Below are 15,206 nucleotides of genomic sequence, written 5' to 3'. Positions count from 1 at the left end.
ACACACACACACACACACACACACACACACACACACACACACACACACACACACACACACACACACACACACACACACACAAAACGTAGCTGGTCCTGGTGGTCAGGCTGGCCAGTGGTGTAGACGCAACAGTCCCTGGATTGGCGTCGGACAAGCTGGCGTTGCGCTCGTCTGGTGCAGGAGACACCGTGGTGCTGTCGACCTCCTGGTGTCGGCCCAAGTCCGCTCACAGCCACCAGGGAGCCAGTTCTGGCACCAAGTAGCGAGCAGGAGAGGGAGGCAGGTCCGCCCGCCGTTCGACCCCGTACTCCGAGCCAGCAGAACCCCAGAGCCAAACGAGGTGAGGCACGAGGAACAGCAAGGCCATGAGACACGATGAATCCAGGAACGAACCAGCGCAACAATTCAGCACGCTCCGAGCACAACAGCCTCCACCAAAAACGCTTTTTCTTTATCGATCTTCTTCTTCCACCCCTTTTTCCCGAACAGAACCTTTTTATCCTCAAGTCCTCGTCACTTCCAATCGAGCCGTTTTATTGGCCCTCCGCCATCGCCTTCCGCCAATCGTGATCACGGGGCGGAGCCATCCGCAGCACTGTCCTGTGACGTCACGGCAAGCCTCCAGGGAATACTAACAGGGTTTACGCAGACACACTTACCCTATCCCGTCTCCCTATCTAATTACGTGACAATTATCATTTCCACCTTAAAGAAATGGACATTTACTAGACAACTTATCACCACTGAATTTCTACTTATTACATCGAGATCCTGGTACAACTCGAACAGCATGGCATACCTAATTAAACATCCTAATTACCCTTTGAATGCATACCCCCCCCCCCCCTCAGACGTAACAATAGGATTGTGTAGAATTGCTTGGTCTGTGGATGTGAAGGAGGCATCTTGATGGAACTGGAACTAAGTAGGGAACCTGTGAGCTTAAGTGTTAAGTGTCACCACACGAGGTGGTGGTGTCGTGTTTATTAGCTCGGGTTTAAGAATAAGCTTCCCCATTTGTAATCACCCTTCTGTGATTTTCCCTATGTTTTTATATTTCAAGATCAGCAATAAAGTTATGCCTGGTGTTGGCTTAATGGTTAGGGTGGTGGGCTTGGGATCCTAGAATCCTGAATTCAAATCCCACTGAGCTATTGAATTACTACTAGGTGAGGTTGACTGCTTGTCATCCTTCCAAGGTCAGCAAAATGAGTGCCAGCTTGCTGGTATCTTGTGTCGGAGTGGCGACCTGTCCAGGATTGTGCCCAATAGCCAAGGAGACTGCTTAGGCAGCACCAACGCTCTGCACAGAGTATGGTCCCAATGGATGGATGGAATATAGGTTGGGAACACATCCCCAAAACCACTACCAGCGGGCAGAAAGCCCCGCCTTCAAAGGGTGACAACAGGTGAAGTCACACCCCTGAGGCCGATGATTGATGGGCGTGATGTCAGGAGCTCGCAGAGCAGGCAGAAGCCCCACATTTCAGGGTTTCGTGCGAGCAGGCCACGCCCTGGAGGCGGGGGATTGTTCGGCATGACGCCTGAAGAGGAAGAGGGCGTGGGGGAGCATCATACCGAATCAGACGAGAGATCGGCAGAACGCACGGACGAGGTCAGTGTGGAGAGCGGACGAGGTCAGTGTGGAGAGTGGATGAGGTCAGTGTGAGGAACGCACAAGGCAGAGTTGACGAGGAAGAGAATCAGAGACGGGTGTTCAGGGCTGGTGCATTTTGGAGAGCCGTGATCAGAGCGGAGGCATGAGGCGCATTGTTTGGAGAGGCAAGAGCGGAGGGTGAGTGCACACCAAGGACGACAGCATGATCCTTGAATTTGTATGGAGGCAATTTGGCTCGTGTGGTGAAGCAAGACGCTGGCCTTCGGCACACAAATCCGTTAGACTGGGGCTCTGAGCCTTGGTGTGGAGTGCCGCTCACGGATTGCCACAACAAGAGAAGTGCCATTATGTACGCGTCTGCTCGAGCGAATAGGAGCGCCTCAATTCCAAGTTCCACAAGGACCAGCTCTGAGCCAAGAATAATTGAAAGGAGGGGTTTTCTTTTTATTTTGTGTTCCCTTTGTCTGTATGAGGAGGCGCTACGACTTTAGGATTTATCATAACCCTTTTGAATTGTCTTTTGTCACTATATATTTATTTTCATTAAATGTATTCCTTTTAAGAAGCTGTAACCGTGTATTTTTAGTGGGGCTCGAGTATAAACCCCCTTTGTGCTGTGCTCCTCTGCCCCCCGCCATTGCACCCCTTTCCCACGCACGCATTAATCTCCAAGTCTCAGCTGAAGGCCGACAAGGGAAAAGCTTTGCCATCTGTCTCGGTAGGGGTTACACCACCTGGACATGACTGTTAATATAAATACACTAATAGTTTCTGCAATGTAATAACAGTCGAAAGTAGCTGAAAATGAAGAGGTACATAGACAGCACACACGGAGGTCGGACATGAGGGAGTATGTGCTTGCTTGCATGCGAGTCGGTTGGTGAATCACATATTGTGGAGAGAGGGGGGCATTCATGCAGGCAGGCTTTATCAGGTAGACAGCATGGGTATTATTAAAATGCTACCGCCTGGCTTAACATCAAAAACAGTGGTTAAAAATAAACCGTTACTGTTTGGGCGCGATTTATCGCTCCGGTAATGCCCTGGTATGCTGCCTCCCATCGCACTGGCTTCCATTCTCCTCCCATTCCCCCTCCCTCGTTCTGCCTTCCATACCCCTCCCCTCGTTCTGCCTTCCATTCCCCTCCCCTCGTTCTGCCTTCCATTCCCCTCCCCTCGTTCTGCCTTCCATTCCCCTCCCCTCGTTCTGCCTTCCATTCCCCTCCCCTCGTTCTGCCTTCCATTCCCCTCCCCTCGTTCTGCCTTCCATTCCCCTCCCCTCGTTCTGCCTTCCATTCCCCTCCCCTCGTTCTGCCTTCCATTCCCCTCCCCTCGTTCTGCCTTCCGTTCCCCTCCCCTCGTTCTGTCTTCCATTCCCCTCCCCCCTGTCTGCCTTCCATTCCCCTCCCCTCGTTCTGCCTTCCATTCCCCTCCCCTCGTTCTGCCTTCCATTCCCCTCCCCTCGTTCTGCCTTCCATTCCCCTCCCCTCGTTCTGCCTTCCATTCCCCTCCCCTCGTTCTGCCTTCCATTCCCCTCCCCTCGTTCTGCCTTCCATTCCCCTCCCCTCGTTCTGCCTTCCATTCCCCTCCCCTCGTTCTGCCTTCCATTCCCCTCCCCTCGTTCTGCCTTCCATTCCCTTCCCCTCCCCTCGTTCTGCCTTCCATTCCCTTCCCCTCCCCTCGTTCTGCCTTCCATTCCCTTCCCCTCCCCTCCAATCGTTATGCCTTCCATTCCCCTCCCCTCCCCCATTATGCAACTCTCTGGAGGTCAAGGAGAGGAAGGGGATGTTAAAATATGCGAATTGGACAAATTTTGGGTGATTCAAAGAAAATACCTTTTCTTCCCTTCCCCTTCCCCTTCCCAAAGCTCCTCCACCCCCCCCCCCCCCCGCCCCCTTCTAGACGTCCCTGGGCAGTGTGCAGTTGTTGTTTAGTATGACCTGTTTGAATGTGCAATTTTAAACGTACCCAATTTTGTTCAATCCCATAGTAATGCCAGCAAAAGGGGACCATTCCATCTCCCACTGCTTTGCCTCAAGTCCCCAAACATGTCCAGAACACACCCTCCCCCCTACTACTCCCCCCTCCCACTGCTTTGCCTCAAGTCCCCAAACATGTCCAGAACACACCCTCCCCCCTACTACTCCCCCTTCCCACTACTCCCATCCGCCTCCTCGCTCCCTCCCCGAGTGTATAGCCACATGTGACGAGGCTTCGCTCTTCCCTCCCTCCTCCATCGTTCTCTCACCACTCCTCACTCCCCCACGCCCGGCTTAATATGGTCAGTGAAGCGATGGGTTGTATTTGCTAGTATATAATATGCTATATTTTATGTCCAAAAAAGGCATAAGTGTGAAAAATTGAAGAGAAACCCTGAAACTCGAACTTGTTCTGTAACTTATCATAATAAAGCCATGTATCAAGTTTCAGTTTACTCGGTTAAAGGGAAGGGGGAAGGGGGAAGGGGGAAGGGGAAGGGGGAAGGGGAAGGGGAAGGGGGAAGGGGGAAGGGGAAGGGAAGGAAGGAAAGGGAGGAAGGGGAAAGGGAGGAAGGGGAAAGGGAGGAAGGGGGGGGGGGAAGAGAGTCAAGAAAAACCACAGGTGGGACGGACGGACGGACAGACATGAGAAACTCACCGCTACACAGAAATGAGTTTTACGAAGTCGTCCTAAAGATCAAACAAGACTTTATATCATTCACAACATAAAACAACTACAAAGTCATCAGATTGTATTCAAAATGAGGATGTTGGTCGTTGCCGACACACACACACACACACTAACTAAAAGGAAATTTGATGTTCAGTTTCGCAGAAGATTTCATCTTTTAAACAGACGGGATCCATCCGGCACAGTAAAACCATTATAAATGTTAAATACCCATTTCGTACAACCAAACCGTACAAGTTTCACGATAAATCAATCACTATATCCCCACGTCATGTGTCCATAGAAATCAAAGGAAGAACGGAATCAAATAATAAATTAACTTGCAACTTAAAAAAAACCCCAAACAAACAAAAAAAAACAAAAACTCGATCTCTTTACAATTCCCAAATATACCAAACGGTGAGGAAACCACATCAACTTTTATATTAGGAAAGGGGGGGAAAAGAATTATCGTTTACCGGCCGCAGCTGAACTCGCCACTTCCGCTGCACCGATAACACCGACCGCACCCTCCCTTCTTTTTTTTTCTTTTTCCTCCCCTTCTCCAGATTCATACTTTAAAAAAAAATAAAAAAAGGAAATTCAGCGCATGTTTACACACGATACTGTTTGATACACATTTTAATGTGGAAATATTCGATGAAAATATATATATTTATATAAACACGAGTAAAAAAAAAACGTCATCCTAGAATACAGTTGACATCCATACACCGCCTAAAAACGTACTGGCATCCCCTCCCTGCCCAAATCCTGTCAGAAATGTACGACCATCCAGTGTACGACGATGGCAAAAGAAATGATCAAGAGGTGACCAAACTTAAATATAATAGGAAATGTAAATGTTGGTAGCTTGAACAAGAAGCAAGTAGTGAGGTCACTGAATTGATGGTGCAGAGAAAAAGAATATAAATCGTGTCTTCAGGAAACAAAACAGGAGAAATTGGGAGTGGATATAAATGTTACATTACCATGGACAGGATGGGAGAAGAAATGGTGTTCGAGTTGTACTACTGTCTGAAGAAATGAAGGACAAGGTGCTGACAGTGGATATAATTAGCGACAGAATCATTAAAAGTAAAGGTAAAAATCGGGGATGAAATGTGGAACATATAGTTGCGGGGTCGGGTGAGAAGACCAAGAGGTGGGGGAAGCTATGTCGATTCCCACCAGACTCCCCGGAATTGTCGGCCGTCGCTCACAGATAATTCCGTGACGCTGCGGGTCGCTAAAACCTCAACCGACCGTGGACGCCAATAACTCAACCGCGTGACCTCGGGTCTTTCCGTCTGTGGAATCGGGTTACCTAATTAACCACGCGGTTTAACCACGGGGGAACCACGCTCTCGGTACGCCATGTCCGAACCGGCTCACGCTACCCGATCGGATCACCTTTCCGGATCGGATGCAGCCAAGCGACACTGCCAAGGACGTACCGGCTAGTAGGAACGGATCGTTGGAAATAAAGACCCGGCTAAACCTGGATTCAAACCATGCTGGACCAATGAGGGAAAAGACAAAGGCGAGCTGGGAACATTTCTACAAGAATTATTTATTTACAGCAAGCCAGGAAAAGCATGTGGCACAACAAAGGTTAATTGGGTGTGTAATGCAGGGAAAGAGGAGAGGGGTGTGGGGGGTGCAACAATTATACAAGCAACTTATCAAAGCAGACAGTGCAGACTTGACGCGAGATTATTCACAGTAACAACAATAAAAGATCTTCTACGGACTTACTTGAGAGACAGGTGCCAGCACACTCAGAAAAAGAAACCCCAGTGAAGGAAAGGACTTTTGTAGCCAGGGAGGGAGGGGGTTGAGGTTATAGTTCTCGGTACTTGGGTGTTTCGGAGGAGGGATGCTCCGTGGTGTGGCACCCGACAATAGTCATGTCGCTCTATCCACAGCCGCACGTGTGGCGATCGTGTTCCGAACAGGAGCTTGAATGGAGAAGGGAGGAGTCCAGAGGGTGAGGGTGGAGCAGTACGCGTGACCAAGCAGGAGGCTTGGTCGAAAAGTAGGAAGCAAGGTCGTGTGGGCAGAAACGAGGAACAGAAGGCGGGCCGTTGAGGCGAGAAATGGGCGGAGTCGAGGACAGGAGCACTAACTACTTCTACAATTCTCAACGCACTTCACTCCTCTTTCAATTCCTCAATTCCCTCTACACAGAGGATTTCTCTGTGCTTTATAGAGCCCGAGGTTCGGGGAGGGGCCATGCCGAATGTGACGTCATCGTCTGAGTCGGATATTCCGACTGGCTCTGACCCCTCACGTGGTTCGCATTCCTGGGCCGGGCTTCAGCCAGAGGCCGGTACACTCCACCCACCTGGGTGCTAGGCATACGTGACTCACCGCCCACGTCTGGTTTGGAGTAGACGGTGGAAGCAAGAAAAGCGCTTGTCCAGCCCAAAGTGCAGGTCTGGATTTTGGCTCAGGAGTGATCGTTGAGGAGGGTACCGTGGGTCATCACACTATGGTAAGCGAGACGAGGGGAGCAAGCGAGGCAGAAGGCACCGTGGGAAAGAAAAGGTGGGAATAAAATAAAAGGGAAAAATGATTTAATAACCTAACTATAGCCCATCACAACGCACTCCCTGCTGTCCCGCTAGACAAAAGTTAGGAATCTAACTGCGCGTACACTAATGGGATAACTATCTTGGGACACCTATCTGTTGTATGCATGCGGTTCTGAGAACTGCAACAATATAATCAGTTGAGTTGATATATGCACCACAGATTGGGTGTGGGTGGACCTGAGGAGAAAAAATAATTCTGGGAACAAATGGACAATACGAAGTACAGTGACAGATTAGTGGTGTCCGGTGAGCAAAATGGACATGTTGGGAGATAAAGAGTGTGGGATATGACGATATTCATGGTGGACACAGTTTTGGAGGAGTAAATGAAGGAGCGAAGGTCTTGGACTACCACTGGTAAATACTCAACACCTGGTATCAAAAACGTAGGAACCACCTCCTAACTTACAACAGTGGTGGGAGAGAAACACAGTTGGACTACATCATGGTTCAGAAGCAAAGAATTGCAAAGTCTTCCCAAGCGAGGCACTGTGACCACCCAACACGTGCTGCTGGCAGAGTTGACGGTAAAGAAACAAGAGGTAGATGGAACATCAGGTGGTGGAAGCTCAAATATCTGGAAATGAAGGAGAAATTCAGAGATGTTGAGACAGCTAAGGGAAATCGAAGAAGTTATGACAGACTGGTTGAACTTGGCGGCAGATAGGATTAGGGAAGTGTTGAAGAAGTGTGTGGAAAATCATCAGGGAGGAGGAAGGCGAGAAAATAAACTTGGCGGTGGAATGAAAATACGTAAAGTGCAGTTATAGAAAAGAAGGTGCCGTTAAAGAAGTGGAAACAGTCAAGGCTTGAAGAAGATAAACGAACAGTGCAAAAAGGAAAGCAAAGTTAGTGATTGTTAGAGACTTCAACTGTCCAATACTTCAACTAGCTTATGAATGAAGAAAACCCAAGAAAAAAAAAAGACAGAAGAGGTAGTTGTAGTAAATCAAGGAATGACAACAAGCATTAATTCAGAGAGATGAGAACAGCATTGAAATTAATGAAAAATGGTAAGGTAGTGGGAACTGATGTATGGACCAGGGGAAGGATGGATCTGCCTCAGGGAATATGGGGTTCAGTCAGCCCTTCCGCGCACAACCGCGGTTTCTGGCCTGTGAGCTCCAACCAGCCACCGTGGTGCTGTTCCTGGTGATGTCGACCTCCTGGTGTAGGCCCAAGTCCGCTCACAGCCGCCAGGGAGCCAGTTCTGGCGCCAAGATGCGAGCAGGAGAGGGAGGCAGGTCCGCCCGCCGTTCGGTCCCGTACTCCGAGCCAGCAGAACTCCAGAGCCAACCGAGGTGAGGCACGAGACACAGCAAGACCACGAGACACGACAAATCCAGGAACGAACCAGCGCAACGAGAGAGCGCGCTCAGAGACCAACAGCCTCGACCAGACACTTCCTTTTTATCACTCTTCCTCCTCTTCTTTTCCCGAACAGAACCTTTTTATACTCGAGTCTTCGTCACTTCCAATCGAGCCCTTTTATTGGCCCTCCGCTGTCACCTTCCGCCAATCGTGATCAAGGGGCGGAGCCATCCACAGCACTGTCCTGTTATGTCACGGCAAGCCCACAGGGAATACTAAAAGGGGATACGCATAAACACTTACCCTAACCCGGCTCACTGTCCTGTTATGTCACGGCAAGCCTACAGGGAATACTAAAAGGGGATACGCATAAACACTTACCTTAACCCGGCTCCCTATCTAATTACGTGACAATTATCATTTCCCCCTTAAAGAAATGGACATTTACGAGACAACTTATCACCACTGAATTGCTACTTATGACATCGAGATCCTGGTACAACTCGAACAGCATGGCATACCTAATTAAACATCCTAATTACCCTTTGAATGCATACCCCCCCCCCAGACGTAACAGTATTCTGATACCAATAGTCAAAGGAAAGGGTGTACCCTGTAAGTGATTATGGGTGAAGACCTAGTGAAAATGAGGAGCTTCAAATATCTGGGGTCAGTGGTGGCAGAAAATGGAAACTGCTGTTGCTTCCCAGCACGTCAACAACATCCAAGAATGCAAAAACTACCAAGGAATTAAACTCCTACCACGTACGTGGAAGACATTGGAGAGAGTTATAAGATCATCAAAGAACTCTTAATTAAAAGTGTGGACCTCAAATATCCGGGGCCTTCGCTCAAACCTTTCAGATCTTTCCATACAGGTTGCCACTGACAAACCAGACATTATCTGCCTAACAGAAACTTTCCTCTCCCAAGACGTGTCTGACTCCCAAGTATCGCTCCCTGGTTACTCCCTCTTACGGTATGACAAACCTGAGCCTCGTCCTGGTGGAGGTGTTGCTCTCTTCATCAAAGACTCTATTCCTCACTCTCCATGCACTGCTCTCACTCCCCCACACCCCCAGGAATACCTCTGGCTTCGGCTTCCCCTCCACTCCCACCTCATGTTTATATGTGTACTGTACCGTCCACCGAACAGTGATGACTCCATCTACACCTCACTATCCGAAAACATGGACCATCTTCTATCTTCTCATCCAAACTCTCTCTTCCTCTTATGTGGTGACTTCAATTGTCATCACGCCAGTTGGCTAGGTGTGGGTACCTCTCTCACCTGCCATGGCACCTCAGCAAAAGCTTTCTGCGACTCATTGGGACTGACTCAATCGGTCAACTTCCCGACCCGGATCTCAACCAATGGTATTCCATCTCTTCTGGATCTGATTTTGACAAATTTCCCTGACAATATCTGCTGCTCTTCCTTCGCTCCAATTGGTTCTTCTGACCATGTCCTTGTCAAAGTGGACATCTCTCTGGCTGTTATCAGAGAACCACCTCACCGCCGTCGAGTCTGGCATTTCACTCAAGCCGACTGGCAGGGTCTCCGAGCAGCCATCAAACTTACAGACTGGTCTCCTATCACTACTTTCTCAAACATCAACTCATCCTGGGAATTCTTTCAAAGAAACTTGCTCTCCCTCATGCACAGATTTATCCCCTCTAGTGTTCAGTTGTCTTACCCTTCCTCCCGCCCTTGGTTTACTGAAGCTTGTGGCGAGGCAGTTGTCCTGAAACAACTTGCCTTTGCCTCATGGAAAGCAAACCCAACTGAGGGCAATCTCAGTTCTTTCCACAAAGCTCGGAACAAGTGTGTATCTACCCTCAGGAGAGCCAGAAAACAACATCTTTCTCATCTCAAGTCTGAACTCTCAAACCTCTCTCCCTCCTCAAAATCCTGGTGGCGTTTAATCAAATCTGTTTCTGGTGTATGTTCCCCCTCCATCCCCTCCCTTACCTCAAATGGCCGCACTGCTGATTCCACACGTGATAAAGCTGAATGTCTAAACTCGGTGTTTGCAGCTAAATCTTGTGTCCTAAACCCATCACTATCTCTACCCACTTTACCCAGTCGCACCCAACTGTCCCTGGACTCTGTATCCTTTTCTCCTGACAAGGTGGAGAGCTTGCTTTCAAACCTCGAGTCAGATTCTGCAACCGGTCCAGACGGCATCAGCCCACGTGTCCTCAAAGCCTGCTCTTCTGCTCTTGCTCACCCTCTCTCTGTTCTATTCACCCTCTCATTTGCCCAAGGTCATCTGCCATCTGCTTGGAAATCTGCTAACATCACTGCCCTGCATAAAAAGGTGCAAAAACAGATCCCTGTAACGACAGACCAATCAGCCTTCTCCCAATCATCAGCAAGGTGATGGAATCCATCATCGCTTCAGACATGAAATCCTTCCTCTTCTCCAATGGCTTGATTTCCAATCATCAATTTGGTTTCAGACGAGGTCACTCTACCCTGGATATGCTGCTTCTGCTCTCCCATCAATGGATGGAGGTCCTCAATGCCAGACAGGAAATCCGAGCCGTATCCCTGGACATATCACGTTCTTTTGACACAGTCTGGCACCCTGCCCTACTCACCAAACTCTCTTCCCATAGTATTCAAGGCCATCTCCACTCATGGCTCGCAGACTTCCTCTCCTGTCGCAGTCAACGTGTGGCCCTAAATGGAGTTCTTTCATCCCCTCTTCCTGTGCAGGCTGGAGTTCCTCAAGGTAGCGTTCTGGGCCCTGTTCTTTTTCTGGTTTTCATCAATGATCTCTCGGACTCTCTGGAAAATCCTCTATTTCTCTTTCGCCTCGACGGTTCGATTAATTATCGGGCGTATTCAGCCCACTACCAACCCTTTACGTGAAGCAAGATGAGGACCCAATGAAAGAAATGACGAAGCGAAGCGGGAAAACAGTTCAACATAAAGCACATTTATTCGCGATGAACGGAAAGCACACATATACAATTCCACCAAAAGCACATAGAAAAGAAGAAGACAAAAAGCAAATGCGACAATGCAGATCTAATACCGACTACGCGAGCACACGGCAACACTTATACAATTTTACTTCACAGACGGCGCCGACAACACACATTCCCAAAGCAAAAGAAAAGAGAACCACCCTCCAGGATGAGGGGGTAGGCGGGCCTGGGGCCGAGACCGTGTCGGGCCTACCCGTCTGATGATGAGACGCGGAGCGGCGGTGGTGCCTCAACTCCGCGGGCCTCGCGGACAGTGTCCGGCAGGGGGTGGGAAGGGGGCCCCCTTTGTCGCACAATCTCAGCGCGGGGAGAAACAGGAGGGGGTTGCTGATGCTCGGGGAAAGGAGGATAGAACCCTGACTCGGGTCCCGCGGAGAGCGTCTCCTCCTCCACCTCGGTCGCGTTGCTGGCCTCTCTGGTGTGCAGCTCCCGGCACCGACGCGAGCACCCCCTCGTCTGCCTTCGCCGCCGCCACCTCTCCACAGCTCCGTCCTCTTCACTCCGACTCCGCGAACTCCCAACTGCACTCTTTCCAACGCGCACGACGACGGGCGCGAATCCGTAACACTGGTGTCAGGTCGTGCGATATAAACCCATCGCCCTCCTCGCGGCACTGGTATCGGAGAACGGGAAAACGGGCTCTCCTGTCTCCGGCTAAATTCACGGGAATCGGTCCAGGGGTGAGAGAAGCGACCCCCGATTCCCTCCAAATTACGAGCGAGCGAAATTAACCCTTCACGAGAAGCAAGATGGCGTCTCAAGGCGAGCGGGAGCCGGGGGTATTAGAAATGGATGTAGAATGTGTAGAATCCATGGCTCAGGATGAAATCCCCGTGCAGGAAATGTTGGTTGTACAGGAAAACGAACTCGCCCAACTGATCCCAGAGCCCGAAATGGGTGCGGCAGCGGCCGCGGTGTATGACACCTCCCCTCCCCCTCTCCACCAAAACCCTTCCCCGACCCCTGCCGAAATGGCTCACCCAAGCGCACCCGACATGGCCCAGCTATTCACCATGCTGGCACAAATGAATGCGGAAATGACAGCGAAGATGAATGCGAACATGAACAAGCAAATGGACGAAGTAAAAACGAGGATGGATGCGAATACACAACAAATAAATGCGATTATGAAAGACGAAATGAAAGGCATGAACGAAAGGATGGATACAAATACAAATGAAATGAAAAACGAAATGAACAAGCAAATAAACGGAATGGAAGCAAACATGAAGGAGGAAATGAAAGAACTACGGGGTGAGACGCAGAACATGGGCCGATGCCTGCAGGCGGGCATGAAGGCCGTGACCAGGGAGCTGGGAATGGCGACTCCACGTGTGGGAGCAAACGAGCTGGAAGAGGGTGCAGCGGCTGATAGGCCCACGGTGGAGGCGGGTAAAAAAATAATTTGGGGGGCGTGTTGGGCGAGGGTCGTGACAGAAGAATCGACGGTGACCAAAAGGGAAAAATTAAATGGGGAGACCAAAACGTGTGAGACGAGACACGAGGTGACGACAACAGAAACTTATAAATGTATAGAGACACGGGAGACAGAAAAAATAGAGGAGAGACTGCACGATGAAGACGGGGTAAGTGACGCGCGCACACACACACGGAGGTAGTGGAGGACAATGGGGGTGAGCTCGCGGAGCGTGTGGGGACCCAGTGCGAGCACCGGGATGGTCTCCTCCAGGAACGAGGGGAGGGAGTATGCCCCCTTGAGGCGAGTCACGACCAGGTGGGTTCGGTCGTGCTTTGCGAGGTTGAGGGGACGAGTGCTGCGAACGGGTGCACGGAGAGCTTGGGGGGTATAGAGGCCCCGGAGACCCTTGTGGGGAGACGAATCCCCAGTGTGGTTGTCCCTGTGTGTGTGGTGCAAGGTGTGAGTGCGTCCCCGTGTGTGGAAGCGACCCCGTGTGTGAGTGGTGTGGAGGCGATGGTGCCGGAGTACGTGCTTCCCAGCACGCCGTGTGTGGATGAGGCACCGTGTGTGAGTGAGGGACGGTGTGTGGATGAGGCACCGCGGGTGAGTTCCCCCGCGTGTGTGGGTGAGGCACCGCGTGTGAGTGAGGCCGTGTGTGAGGATGAAACGGCCAGTGTGGATGAGGAACCGCGGGTGAGTGCCCCCGCGTGTGTGAGTGAGGCACGGTGTGTGGATGAGGAACCGCGGGTGAGTGCCCCCGCGTGTGTGAGTGAGGCACGGTGTGTGGATGAGGAACCGCGGGTGAGTGCCCCCGCGCGTGTGAGTGGTATGGGTTATGCAAGGGAGACCGTGTGTGTGAGAGAGCGGTATGTGAGGGAGATGTCGGTTGGCATGCGGGAGCACGCAGCCGCGTCTCCCGGTGTGAATGTGATGGAGTGGAGTGTGTGCGTCGTAACACGCAGGTGTGCGTGGGTCGAATGGCGACGACGGCGACATGGGAGAAACGAAAGCCGAGTAGCGGCTGTAGTTGTTTCGGGGACCGTGCCGGGTTCACCCAGCAGTGAGCACGAGGTCCGTGCTGTGCAACGCACGAGGCCACCACGTGCTCGCTTGCGAGAGTGAAGTCCCGGTCCGGAAACGCAAGTGGTGGATTTGCCGATCCCGCGGACGGACAAAGTTTAGGCAGGATAATGGATTTGGACCGGACGGGTTCTCCACGCGATCGTCTGTGTGAAGCTCCAACGGGCAAAGCACATGTGTTCGCGTGGGGAACCCCTCGAGACGTGGGGCTTGTGTTTTTTTTATGCGCACGGTGACGCCATGGCTGCACGTGGGGTTGGAATCCGGCAGGAGGGGTATCCCAGCCGGATGGTACCGTCCAAGGAGGGACGAGGAACACGTGCAGCTGCATGACGTCACGGGCAGGTGCAAAGTGCGCGAGTTGCCGCGCTGGTGCTGCGCATGAAAAAAAAAAAAAGCAAGCCTCACTTTCGGGTGCACAGGATTCCTGGGCAAGGGGTGGAAGACCCCCTTGACTAGGGCACAGGATGGAAACTAGTTAGGGGGAAGGGTTAGCTTAGCTAGACCGACTTCATGGGGCAGGGGAAAGTCCTCATGGAGTCCGTGGAATGGATTAGTTAGAGGGATTGTAGTCAGATTTAGGTTGGGAAATGGATTAATGGGATTTATTTGGAGACAGTGACAGACTTTGGATGTGTAGAGGGGACGTAGCTTAGCTACGTAGTGTTAAAAGGAACGTGCTGTAGTTTAAGGGACGACGTGGGAGCACGAGTTAGTTAGGGGATGTAGTTAGGAGGATGGCAGAGTTCAGCGATGTGTGTGTTGAAGAGTTGTGAGGTGAGTACATGATGAGTGAGTGAGGCCAGCGGGTCTGAGTGAGTGGAGCGAATGGGGAATGCATGGTGCGATGAGTGATTGGGGGGAGGAGTGACTCCCGCCCAAGGGACCCCGGGGTCAGTGTAGAGTGAGTTAGCAAGGTTAGTCAAATTGAAAAATGGAGGTCGTTTTGTTGTTGGTGGGAAAGTAGGCTCGAGACCCATTTGGAGGGGTGCAGGAGCCCTGTTGACGGGCTTGGGAGCGTGGCTGCGAAAGGTGAGTATCGCTGAGTGGGTACCCCGGGCACCAGGCTAGTCGGCCGTGGTAGGCCAAGGGCCCATGGGGGGCCGGGATAGCGTAGTGGGCACGAGTGCGCCTGCTTGGTGCGGGGGCCCGGGGCGCCATTAGCCGCGTGGGCAGTGTTGTGGGCAAGGGTGACCCTCGGAAAGGGGCCTGGGAAGCCAGCCTGCCACGTGTGCGTTTCAGGGGAGGTGCCATGGGGGGCACTCCCCGGTGTTAGGGAGCTGGTAGGCTCGGAGGCAGTGTAGTGCCCGGGGGTGCCATAGCGGGAGATTCGGCAGAGGGTCGTGCCTGCCAGAGGGAGCCACGTGTCCCAGCCATGAGACCGTGTGAGGGCACGGAGAGAAAATTGGGGGGGGCGAGGCACGAAATTGTGAGGACACCAACACAGGCGACGGGAATCTGGGTTGTTAGAACCAATAGTTTAAGCGAGAGGCGCTTGTTGAAAGCCCCGGTGTAGTTTAACAGTTAAATGGAT

The 15,206-nt window shown here is 51.5% G+C and overlaps 1 protein-coding gene across 2 annotated transcripts in view; it reads right to left on the bottom strand.

The window, feature by feature from the left end:
* LOC147010916 (cytoplasmic FMR1-interacting protein 2-like) overlaps positions 1-4,834 on the bottom strand; it is a 42,046-nt gene extending 37,212 nt beyond the window's left edge. The window contains exon 1 of one of the 2 annotated variants that reach the window (XM_085860662.1): positions 4,747-4,834. The gene's annotated coding sequence lies outside the window, so the exon portion shown is untranslated. The remainder of the gene's footprint in view (positions 1-4,746) is intronic. The other variant, XM_085860663.1, reaches the window with a different exon arrangement.
* Positions 4,835-15,206: the final 10,372 nt, after the last annotated feature.

This window comes from Eptatretus burgeri, chromosome 16 (genome assembly GCF_056783735.1).
Source record: "Eptatretus burgeri isolate ZD-2024b chromosome 16, Ebu_testis_v1, whole genome shotgun sequence".
In the NCBI taxonomy this organism is placed as follows: Eukaryota; Metazoa; Chordata; class Myxini; order Myxiniformes; family Myxinidae; genus Eptatretus; species Eptatretus burgeri.
The sequence above is the reverse complement of the archived record's forward strand: the minus strand, read 5'-3'. Positions and strand labels throughout refer to the sequence as shown.